The sequence below is a fragment of the Mauremys reevesii genome, linkage group 25 (genome assembly GCF_016161935.1).
Source record: "Mauremys reevesii isolate NIE-2019 linkage group 25, ASM1616193v1, whole genome shotgun sequence".
Lineage (NCBI taxonomy): Eukaryota > Metazoa > Chordata > Testudines > Geoemydidae > Mauremys > Mauremys reevesii.
In genome coordinates this window covers 7,802,044-7,814,642 of record NC_052647.1, presented here as the reverse complement: position 1 = coordinate 7,814,642, position 12,599 = coordinate 7,802,044, and the positions used below count along the sequence as shown (strand labels likewise).

Here is a 12,599-nt window from a genome sequence, read left to right as displayed (position 1 = left end):
GCCAGTGCCACATTGTGAGTGTAAAAATTTATGTGGACTATTGTATGCATTGCTATTTATGCTGTTCTTAATAACTGTCTTAGGGAAAAGCTTTTTGAAGATTGTGAGGGCTATGTCATAGATGCCCCAGCCCAACGGCACCATGACTGTGATTTAGACTTCAACTTTATATGTAAATTTGTCAATTTAAATATGTAAATTTAAAAAACATCTATTGAAAAGGGCTTTGTGACTATCTGCATTTCTGTTAGAAGGTCTCTGGCCCTTAAGTGAGCTAAAAGTTTTAATGGAGCCTCTTGGTTTGTTTTCAAGGAGCTGTATGTCTTTAAATAAAAAAATGGTTTGTGAGAATCTAACTTTGTGGTTTTGTGTAAAAGACCCATTTACAGCAAAAAGCTGAAATGTATGTTGTGGGAGGAGAAAATCCTAAAAATGTGTTTATAGTGTAACCATTCTGCCCATCAGAGTTGGCAGCAACAAGAGCTGCGTTCAGTTGCTAGGAACTCCATTCCAATAACACAATGCAAAACTGGCTCAAGCCCTCAGCCAATGGGGCACTGAGGCTCCCTACTACACGCTAAAATCACCACTTACTGTGTTAAGTAGTAGGGAGGACTCAGTGCTGGTTCACCATTAGCCCAAAGTGAATTCAACTCTGCAGTCTGTAATCAGACTCTGCATGGAATCAAAATTAGCACTAACATTTCACAGTGGAGACAGGAAGAAGAGATAGAATTAGTGTCTGGGGCTCACCAGGTACAAATACCTCTCCCCAGCCTTTCTCAATTTGCTGAGTTTTGGAACCCACGTCCCCTGCCTAGTGAGTGCTATTTAGTTGATGGCGAGTCCTCTGCTATAAAAGGCCAAGTACAGGTCCACTGTCCTTGATTCACATAATCAGGATAACAACACTTTATTCTTTCTGCCTCAGTAACAGAGAAACTGGGGTTCCCACAGCAGCCAAAGTGATCATTTGGGCTACTGTGGGCTCATGCTAGGCGGGGTGCGTGTGCCTGTGCAAACGAGATCAACCCCTGACGTTCTTTTCCACAACTCACCACCAAATGTCAGGTAGATCTCATACTGACTCTGCTTACAACAGTAAAACAAACAGGGATGGTTCAGACATGTGTTTGAGTACAATAGAGTTGACTAATCCTGTTGACCTGAATGGTTTTAACCACACCCCCACTGAATAGCGAAGCTAACTGTGACTACTTATCGTTGTTGCCATAGGGATAAATTTGATTGGTGTGCACCCATGGTAAGGGAGGTGGATGGGTGAGTTCTGATTAATATGAAATGAAATAAAACTTCAGGAATTTGCAGATGCTATTGGACAGTTTAAATATGACTCGGGAGTTGGTTGGATGCTATGGGTCAATTCAAAGCCATTAAAAGTTTAAATTAATATATTTACAACAAACAAACCAAAGCCCCACCCCCACAAGGGTCTAAACCAAAACTGAAATGTTTCAAGGGGTCACAAACCTTCAACATGCTTTAGAAGAAGCATTTTCTCTAAAGACAATCAAACATTTAAAAGCTCTGGAGGGCTTATTATGGTTGTGATACAACCATTTTATTTCAACCCCCACCCCAAATAATATGCATGAAAGAAATGTTTTAAAAAACAAGCCCCAAAGAGATGTATTGATATCTGCAAAAGGTCCCCACTTGGGACTGAGGGGGGGGACAGTTACATTAAGGATTGGGGATTTACTGTTTAATACTGTACTGTAAGAAGGCCCTGCAGAAAAATGGATTTTAACGAAAAGAAAAAATGAAGCCAAAAGCAGCTGAGTTGTGCAGCCAGCTTAATTCCCCCACCCCAGCTCCCAAAATGGAATGTTAGGAAGGGGCCTAAAGTCCTTAAGTCTCTAGTATTTCAGAGCTGTAGCCATCAAATCAACCTGCTCACATTATTTTGAAGTCCCTTTGAAACAATGGTTTATGATGGTATGAACGTCTCCAAAATACCTGAGGTTGTTTTTTTCAACAGAATCTCTTGAATGGCTGCTGGGCTGCAAGAGGAGGTATGCTCCCTGTTTTCAACTCTGAAAATATATATAGTATAATATCACTCGTTGGCCGTGCTGTCTTAGTAAATAATGGTGACTATGTTTATTGCAGTGTGATCTGTTTAGCATGGAACTAGTAACTTTAAATTGCATTTCATCACCAGGCCAAGGTAAAAACCATTGTAACTGTAGTTTTGCTTAATAACGTCAGGTACTACACAGGTTGTATAGGGATTTGGGACTAATACTAACTAACAGTTTTTGCTTGTTCTTTAATTCAAAGGCCCAAACACACATTGAGGGGGACAGAACAAGCATGTTCCTGCAACACTTTATCCTGTAGTAGAAGGTAACTTTCTGCAATTGGCTATTAAATGCGTGTGGGATTATTGAAAACTATTTTGTTGCAAACTGTATTTTAAACTCTCTCTCTCTCTGTAAAACATAGGTGGGATTTTTTTTAAGTATATGGCTGCAAACTGATGGTAATGGTGTGTTTCAAACTAAGAGGGTGTTGGCTTTTTAGTGTGAAAAATGTGTTTTAACCTGGATTTTAAAAGTTGATTTTAAAAGCCGTTTGGTTTTTATTTTGCAAAATGAGGTGTATTTAAAAAAAAGTTTGTGGGTTTGTTGTTTTAAATGGTAGAAACAAACTCAAAACTCCTGTTCGTTATACAGACTGAAATGGATTATTTTGTTTTAAAGCTATGACTTTTAAATAAAATATTCATTAGGGTATTTTTCTATTTTTAAGTTTACAAGACAGTTTCATGTGATTTATAATAAATAATAATAATAATAATAATAATATCATCTGCTCCACAAACCTACCCAATACCAGCAGTGTGAGAGACCCTGACGAACTCTCTCAGTACCTGTTTTCCCCCAACTATAAGGTTCCATCCTGCAAGTTTATCGACGATGAAACAGCATGAGTGTCTTGAAAGGACCCAAAAGACCAGTACTCTGTCTCTGGAAATACCAGTGTTTTCATAGCCTGTTTCACCACTGCTTATGCCCGCATAGAACTATACAAACTGCTAGACAGATTTCAAAAGCAGTGCCTGTACCATGACACTGACTTGGTGATATGTGTGAAAAGGGAGGGTGACTGGAATCCTCCTCTGCGGAATTATTTAGGCAAGACACCGCCAGATCAACACATCACTGAGTTTGTGTCAGCAGGACCGAAACATACAGATAAAAGCTATCGGGAAGAAAGGCCTGCATGAAAGTCAAAAGGTATTACCCTGAACGTAGTAAATTGTGAAAAGATCAACTTGGACAGTTTGAAAGATCTAGTTCTGGACTATTGCATGGGCCTGTGAGAAAACACTCCAAAAAGATAGAGGTTCAGCAGCCCTCTATCATAAGGAACAAAAATCAGTGGCAAATAAAGACAAAACCCTTAAGAAAAACACAGAAAATTGTTTCCACCAAGAAGGTCCTAGGAGAAGGGTTTAAAACCCTGCCCTATGGCTTTAAAAATGGATCTGAGGTGGAAACACCCTTTCTGCAATTCTATGGGCCTAGCAACTATGGGAAAATGTGTTGATAATGCCAAACAAACATTGTCTGTTATGCCTGAGAGTATTGGATAACATAGCTATAAAAATCATTGCAAGATACACATGTCTGGGCTTGCCAAAACATGTTTTAAGCAAGGCTAGATATGCCCAAGAATTTAAATTTAGTTTTTACAAAATTCATCACCATCCGGTCGTTTAGCACTAAGTCGTTAGAATACAATTTAAGATAAACCCTTGCATGATGATGTAAGAAAACATGCAGTGATAGCTGCAGGCGACAGAGTGGGGTCTTATAATTGTCTATTGTGAAACACATTATCTGTGGCATTTTGTTTAAAAATTTCATAATGCTTTAGGAAACAACACGCTATTCAGGGTGCCCGTATGAGTCAAAAACTCTCCATGGTTACACTTCACCAGATACAAGGTGAGCCAATGTTCACCGGGTTGGTTATGTGGATGCGTGTTGACCACCAAACCTAAGGGTTTCTGAGACAACTTGCTGCCCGGGAGCCAAGCATAAGGGAATTCTTTTTGTGTAAGGGGTCATTGATGAGACACGTGAGAGCTGCACGTGTCCATGTTCACATATAGTCAAGCAGAACATTTCTCCTCTGATTTATCACTATGATGTTGTCAAAACCCCATACACGATCATATTGACGGTGATGGTTAGAGCCATCCCAAAATGTATTTCTGCTCTCAGGTTCCCGGTTTTAAACAGGGACCAGTGATTGGTGCATTCCTGGTTGGGAGACAGGTCAAAGGCAACAAGGTGTAACCTCACGGTTGATTAACAGAGAACGATCTTTCACGTGTTTACCAGCTCTCTGTACCAGATTCATGTATCCTCTCATGCAGTGTTCTGCCTCAAGTCTGGCTGCAGAGGCTTGGTTATGGAATATTCCACCCACGCCAGCCTCAGACATCCAGGAAGGGCATATCCCACCTGGGCTTTGTAATAGTTCCTGTAGATGGTGGGGTCGCTGTAATTTTTAGGATCGCCAAATGTTTTGCTTTTAGAAACCTCGCCTCTCCGGGGACACAGGTGCACCTTGATGATCACCTTGCCAAAGCAATACAAGACGTGTCTGTTCTGATCTGTCTTTATTTCAATGGTAATGGTATCGATGTGGTGTTTTCTGACAGGAACGTAATGAGGTTTATCGTAGGTGATGGTGACAAACTCATTGTTCCTTCCTCGGACAGAGAGACAATGTAACAGGGGAACAGAAAAGTCCCCCACAAACTCATGTTCTACAATATCTGTGAACAGACGCAAGAAATTAAAAGCCGTGTGATGTCTGCTGAGAAGGGGAATTTTGGACTCTATGCTTCGGGCCCAAACCTAGAATGTTAGCTAGCTCCCCGCTGATAGAAAACATACAAGTAAAATTGGCAGATTTAAGACTAACTTTTCTACCCCCAGGGTCGTAGTTCATGACCACCTCAGGCGGTGTGGGATGACGAACCACAGTACTGTTCATATGATCCAATAATTCAGGTATGGACGAGTAATAACCTCGTTGTAGGATAAACTCCATGCCACACCTGCAAAGGTGATTTCAAAAGGTGTCTTCATTGATAGTGTTCCAAAGTGGTATTGTATTTCCACTAACCCACCTCCCAGGCTCTCTGGATATCCCAGGGCTTAATTAGCCATATTGTAAAGTTCAAGCTGGTGTTCTGAGGAAAAACTGCAGAGCTGGCATTGCTGGGCAACGTAATGTAGAACCCGCTGTCGCTCATTTTTCTCTCTCTCTGTCTTTGCAGGAGGAATCTTTTTGTTTGTTTGTTTTGTTCACGTCTAAATGTCACAGAGTTGAGAAGCTTCCACCCAGCTATTAAACTTATCGCCTCCTCAAACCATTTCACCAGTAGCTGCTTTTTTCTCCCTTTTCCTTTATCCGCTAGAACTTTTTCAATCCTGTAAATCCTGTCTTGTTTGGGGTTTACTTTTTGTAATTCTTCAGGGCAAAAAGATCCAGTAACTGTCTCACCCTCGTAATCTTTTAATCAGTATACAGGTCTCTGGCTCCTGGTTAAGGCTTCATCCACTATAAATAGCTCATCAGTAAACATCTGTTCATAACCTTTTTCAAAGGCTCCTTTGACTTTAGATAGTCTCACGTGGTCGCCTTTTCTAAAAGGGGCAACAACTGGTTTTATTTTAAAACCATCTCTATAAACTGTTTTCCATATCTTCAGAGAATGTGAAGGATTAACATCAGCAGGACTGGTACGTATAGTTCTGTGAAAGCTCCGGTTGTCACTCTTTATAAAGTCAGATAATACGTCTTAAAGCCTCTGTTGTGTTTGGAAAACCGGTGCACATCTACCAGATCTTCCTGCCATTGTGCGTCCACATCTGAAACAATGGTCTTGTTTCTTTTAAAATGTATTTGAGCCAGTTTGTGTAAAGTGTAAGCATCTGATCTGAAAGCTAAGCTGTTACCTGTCTTCTATTTAAAAAGTTTTACTGTGCTTTTTGGCCACTCAAAAAGAGGATTCCCCCACCAAAGCTCCCAGCATCCCTGGGGATGTAATCTATTTTCATTAACAGAGCTGTCTGTGGAGACAGGACTGTTCCTGGTACCGTCTTTTACTAACGCAAGTATGGAGGGGATACAGTCATAGGGACACATTTAAATAAGTTTAATTAATTGCCTGGTTTAACACAACCTTTGACAGCCATCTGTAAAATGGACGCCATGACCCTACAACGAAAGACTCTGAGCTGGTTCATTCTTCTATTTTGTCCTTTTCCGGATTTTCCTCTTGAGATCTGCATCTCAGACAGGAGCAAAAACAGCTGATGCACAACAGGGCTACCGATGCGTAAGTTCTCAAAGGCCTCTTGAAAGGCATCGTCGAGCTGTTGAGAGATTTTCAGACACAAATCAGTGTAAGCAACCTCTGCTTGTTCTTAGATTTATGCAATGCCAAGTTGATTCCTAACCCCATTATACCCCCATGATCGACCATCGCTTCTTAATCATTCATTTACCTGAGCAACGTCTTTCCCGTTCACCTTGTCCACCAGTGACTCCCCCAAGCCATGATCATCTTCCCACTTTGGGGGGGGAGTCGTCACACTCATCAGGGTTCTTCACGAGGGTTCGGGGTCGGGTCCTGAGGTATCTATCAATGGTCGAGTCAAAGGGCCCTCCTCGGAACTGTAACTGCTATAGCGCTTTATCCATACAAGCCCAAAGGTCCTCGGGGCTAAAACAAAGTCTGAAGTTCTCAGGGGAGTGGTAAAGGAGTCCATGTCTCCTCTCAGCCTTTCCACAATTCATAAAACACATCTTCTTGGGAAGAGATGGCCTCCTCTGCCCAGCGCTGGGACTTATGAGGTGATGTGCTGCACTCTGATTGGCAGAGGGCATTGGAAGGAGTTCTTAGAGGGGTCACACGACCCTCTTCTGGGAGGTTCACCCCTTCCGAGAACCTACCTTGTTTTGGTCAACTCTCCTCTTGGGGCAGTCCTCTGCAGCTGAAACCCATCGCAACTGGTAAAGGGTGGTGAGAGGAGTTCCTAGAAGGGTCACATGAAGCACTTCCGGATGGGTCACCCCACCCCAGAATTCCCCCCAGTTGGTCAAATCTCCTCTTGGAGTGATCCCCAGTGGCTGAAACCCACCCTGATCGGTAGATGGCAGTGGGAGGAGTTCTTAGAGGGGTCACACAAAGGACAGGTCACCTGCCTCGGAACTCCCCTTGATTGGTCAAGTCTTCCCTCGGGGCATTCCTATTGGGGCGAAACCCACCCTGATCGGTAGATGGCAGTGGGAGGAGTCCTTAGAGGTGTCACATGACACATCTTGCTGCCGGGGTCAAGGGGTGGGATTAACATTTGATTGATGGTAGGGCCCTTATACCACTGGAGTGCCTTGTTCTGTTTGTCTCCATTCTGCTTCATTCGCCAAGTGCTCGGCCAGGACAGATGTCACTTATGAGCTCAGTTGCCACCAGCTGGACAGTGGGACTTGGGTCTTTCTCTAGGACCCGGAGAGCTGAAATTACAGAGGACATCACGTTAGTGAACAGACTGTCAAATCACAGCTAAGCGTGATCACAGAACCTTGAAGTACCTGAGCAGAATGATCACATGGAAAATGTGAAACTGGGCTCAGTCCTTCTATTGGGGTGAAAATACATGAGAGATGAATAGGCCTCACTTTTCATATAGTCACCTGTGCCTGAAATAGCTGGAGACTTATTACTTCTGAATACCACACGACAGCAGCTCTCCAATACAAACAAAGCTTTAGGGTCCCTCATTGGGTCCCTTCCATGCTCCCAACTGTGGGGAGACCCTGACTCTACCAGAAAGTCATCCACTCTGCTGCAAATGGAAGAAGGTCCATTGTTTCAATAGCTTCCACTTTTCAGTTATTTTCCAGCTCTATTCAGGAGCCACTGCCTGAGCTCAACTCAATGTGGAATTTAACACAGGCCAGGTCCAAGCTGGTTTGCGCATGATACAGGGCACTTACTGGAAGCAAAATTGCTGGTGGGAAATTTGGGGTAGCAGAAAGTGGCTACTTCTCACTTGGGGAGTCCACAGAAAGCCAATAAAGCCCAAAGTGTGGAGAGCACTGGCTGGGAAGGGGGCATTGCCAGGACAACCAGGAGATGCACTGACTCATATCACACCTTCTGCAGCTTCCTCCTTCAGGGGAAATTAAGGCTGACTTTCTACTGGGCAAGAGTGAATTTGTCCTTTGATGCGTGGCTGATGCACTTTGCACCAGTGGTATCGGTTACTGCTGCTTGTCAGCTAAATTCCTTTATAACTCATTAATGAGCAGGACTTCAGCTGTATTTATCACTTACACATCAGCAGATGTTCCAGGTCCAGCCATTTCATACGCTGAGTGTCTGTGTGTTCCAGGATGATGCCTAAATACACAATGTCAAATAAATAACAACAATAACAATAAAACCTTCCCTTGTTGAGTGCAAAGTGATATTAGCAGCCCCTAGACAGGTCGTTGGGGTCTCCTACTGTGGGCCTAAGGGTGAGCTGTGGGCAAGAGGATGCTAGAGCAGTTTAGAGTCCACACTGAAGAGAATGAGAGAGACATATTTTAAAAAAAATGTTTACATAAAACCCATTTGCTTGATGAAACAGTCTGTGCTCCTCTTGCCACTGCAGTCAGTTATTGGAGACATACTAAGATAGTGTTTGGTCTAGTGGTCTGAGCAAAGGACTGGGGCCAGGAATAAGCGAGTTCTAAGCAGGGATCTCTCAAGGTGACTGATAGGTGAGCCCCAATGCCTGCCTGTCTCACATGGGTGTGCTAGGGAGAAGAGGCCACAGGGCCAAATAGGAGGAACCTAATGCTTCCTTGACAAGGTGCTGTGGCCAGGAAGGTGAAACAGCAGGCGCTATGGGGAGATGGGCTGCTTGCCTCCCAGTGATGAAGTCACAGTGAGGAGCACTGAATAGCACTGGGTAGGTCTGCACTTTGAGCTAGAGGTATCACACCCAGTTCAATGGGACAGGCCCACACTAGCTCTGACAGCGCTAGCATTAGAATGTAGCTAAGGCAGCACAAGCCGTGGGAGGAGCAGCCACTGTGAGAATAGACTTTGGGGTTTGATGGATCATACTTGGGGTGGTTAAACCTCCTGCTGCTCCTGCCGCCGCAGCTACTCTCTATTTTTAGCACAAAGGGCTAGTGCGGGTGTGTCTCATCAAGATGGGAATTATACCCCCAGCTCAAAGTGTAACCATGCCCTACGTGACAGTGTCCCAGGCACTACTACCAAATGACTGCACCGTGCTTCCCCTGCAACAATCCCGAAGCCCTTTATAGCAACTAATGAATTCCTCCGACCACCATCCTGGAGAGATAAGAACATAATAATAAGAACATAAGAAAGGCCGTACCGGGTCAGACCAAAGGTCCATCTAGCCCAGTATCTGTCTACCGACAGTGGCCAATGCCAGGTGCCCCTGAGGGAGTGAACCTAACAGGCAATGATCAAATGATCTCTCTCCTGCCATCCATCTCCATCCTCTGACGAACAGAGGCTAGGGACACCATTCTTACCCATCCTGGCTAATAGCCATTTATGGACTTAGCCACCATGAATTTATCCAGTCCCCTTTTAAACATTGTTATAGTCCTAGCCTTCACAACCTCCTCAGGTAAGGAGTTCCACAAGTTGACTGTGCGCCATGAAGAAGAACTTCCTTTTATTTGTTTTAAACCTGCTGCCTATTAATTTCATTTGGTGACCCCTAGTTCTTGTATTATGGGAATAAGTACATAACTTTTCCTTATCCACTTTCTCAACATCACTCATGATTTTATATACCTCTATCATGTCCCCCCTTAGTCTTCTCTTTTCCAAACTGAAGAGTCCTAGCCTCTTTAATCTTTCCTCATATGGGACCTTCTCTAAACCCCTAATCATTTTAGTTGCTCTTTCTGAACCTTTCTAGTGCTAGAATATCTTTTGAGGTGAGGAGACCACATCTGTACACAGTATTCGAGATGTGGGCGTATCATGGATTTATATAAGGGCAATAATATATTCTCAGTCTTATTCTCTATCCCCTTTAATGATTCCTAACATCCTGTTTGCTTTTTTGACCGCCTCTGCACACTGCGTGACATCTTCAGAGAACTATCCACGATAACTCCAAGATCTTTTCCTGACTCGTTGTAGCTAAATTAGCCCCATCATGTTGTATGTATAGTTGGGGTTATTTTTCCAATGTGCATTACTTTACATTTATCCACATTAAATTTCATTTGCCATTTTGTTGCCCAATCACTTAGTTTTGTGAGATCTTTTTGAAGTTCTTCACAATCTGCTTTGGTCTTAACTATCTTGAGTAGTTTAGTATCATCTGCAAACTTTGCCACCTCACTGTTTACCCCTTTCTCCAGATCATTTATGAATAAATTGAATAGGATTGGTCCTAGGACTGACCCTTGGGGAACACCACTAGTTACCCCTCTCCATTCTGAGAATTTACCATTAATTCCTACCCTTTGTTCCCTGTCCTTTAACCAGTTCTCAATCCATGAAAGGACCTTTCCTTTTATCCCATGACAGCTTAATTTACGTAAGAGCCTTTGGTGAGGGACCTTGTCAAAGGCTTTCTGGAAATCTAAGTACACTATGTCCACCGGATCCCCCTTGTCCCTTGGAGATAGGGACATTAACATCTCCATCTATGAGTGGGAAGCTGAGGCACAGAGAGATTAATGGCAGCTCAGTCCTGCACAGTGGGATTTTTTCTGTCTCCCTCAATGGGAATATCAAAAGGGACACTGGGCATCATCTCTCACCAGCTAAGTTGGCGGCACCTGCCCGGATCCCTTCCCAGCTGCTACTGAAGGACGCGATGGTGGTGCTATACAAGTTCTCCAGCAGTTCTGCATTTTCTTTGGCCTAGAGGAAATCAGGGACACATGAGCTCTCTCTGGCTAGAAGTGCCCTTTGACTGCCAGCACATGCTTTTATGAACCACAGGTAAATAAGAGCAAGAACAGGTGGCTGGGTAGAAGTGGAAAAAATGGGAATCTGGGGCAGATTTACATTTCCCATCACCCTCCAGTCAATAATCTCCTACAGTTCAACAGCTCACTCACAAGGTGTCTGCAAATGTCCACCTGGAGCTCTTCAGGCTTCAGCTCGGCTCTGCCACCAAGGTGCTTATTGATCGCATGTTGGAGTCTCTTCAGTCCCAAAAACGGGAAACAGAGGTGAAATGTAGCTCTGCATTCCTGAAAAAGAGCGACACACCATTGAATTGTTCCCTAGCGAGTGCTGTGTTCAATCAAAGGGAACTCATCTGCGTGACTGCTCATCTATTCCAGGACAAAAAAGGATTCATCTGGATGTGACTGGCAGAAACATGCAGGAATGACTAATAGAGGGGAGAGCTTCCACTGAAACCTGGAGGTAGCATCAATGTCTTTTGGGAACAGATATACCGATGAAAGCTGCTTCACCAGGCACAGCTGTGGTCTCTCCTCTGTTCTGGGGAGGCAGGGGCCTGGGGTGAAGAGTCAGACAGGAACAGAGACCTGTAGGGGTCAGACCCATGACCTATCCTAGATTCTGGTGAGGCAGCCATGGACCAACCTGGCTGGAAGTGACTCAGCAGGAGGGCAATGAACTGAGGGGAGAATTTGGGCCTCCACAACAAGCAGGAATAGCAGTGCTCCTGGCACTGGGAGGAAGATTCCTTTGGCTTAGTAAATAAGTCACTGTTGGTCTTACCATTGAAACCTCGGGCTTGGGTCTTGCAGGTGCAGCAGAAGTATGACCCAGCTCTTTCGAACCTGCTCAGCGAAATAGGCCTTCCATTTTTTCTTTGTCAACTGAGCCAGGATGCCAAATAGGACAAAGGCCACTGAGCGAAGACCATCATTCTCCTACAGCCAAGAAAGCCCCACAACTTGGTAAGTAAGGGACAATCCCATCACGCACCTCACACAGCCGCCTCTTCTACGCTAAAGTAAAGTGATTGCAACTACAGCTAGTCAGATAAACTTTAATTAACCAATTTTTATTCGAATTTTCTGATTCATGAAAATATTTTAGAGACAGTTCAATTTTGATGAAATTCTCCAGAAGCCAGGCAGGGTCCTTAGAAACCTGCCTGGTGTCTTGCCAGTACACCCATCCAGCTCCTTGGCAGCCAATCTAGCAGGCTGACTGGGATCATAGGCTTCCAGGCTCCCAGCTTTGGGGGGAAGGATAGCTCAGTGGTTTGAGCATTGGCCTGCTAAACCCAGGGTTGTGAGTTCAGTCCCTGGGGGGCCATTTTGGGAACTGGGATAAAAAGCTGAGGATTGGTCCTGCTTTGAGCAGAGGGTTGGACTAGATGACCTCCTGAGGTCCCTTCCAATTCTATGACCCTGGGGGTCCTAGCTCTCAAATTTGCAACTCCCTGGCACCTCTAGCTCCCAGAGTTTCCTGGGTTCCCAGCACCAGGATAGTCTGAGAGCAGACTGCCCCGGGCCAAGGCTTCCAACAGAGCTAGGTTGAGAATAGTAATTCTGTTTCACAAGGAGTT

The 12,599-nt window shown here is 44.2% G+C and overlaps 1 protein-coding gene and 1 long non-coding RNA gene across 4 annotated transcripts in view; both read right to left on the bottom strand.

The window, feature by feature from the left end:
• LOC120391388 (maestro heat-like repeat-containing protein family member 2A) overlaps positions 1–12,599 on the bottom strand; it is a 257,457-nt gene that overhangs the window by 94,479 nt on the left and 150,379 nt on the right. The window lies entirely within an intron of this gene.
• On the bottom strand, positions 8,396–11,226 carry LOC120391436. Its single transcript, XR_005591310.1, has 3 exons — positions 11,167–11,226; positions 10,864–10,966; positions 8,396–8,455 (listed from the first exon to the last, which is right to left on the bottom strand). It is a non-coding gene; the product is annotated as an uncharacterized LOC120391436 (long non-coding RNA).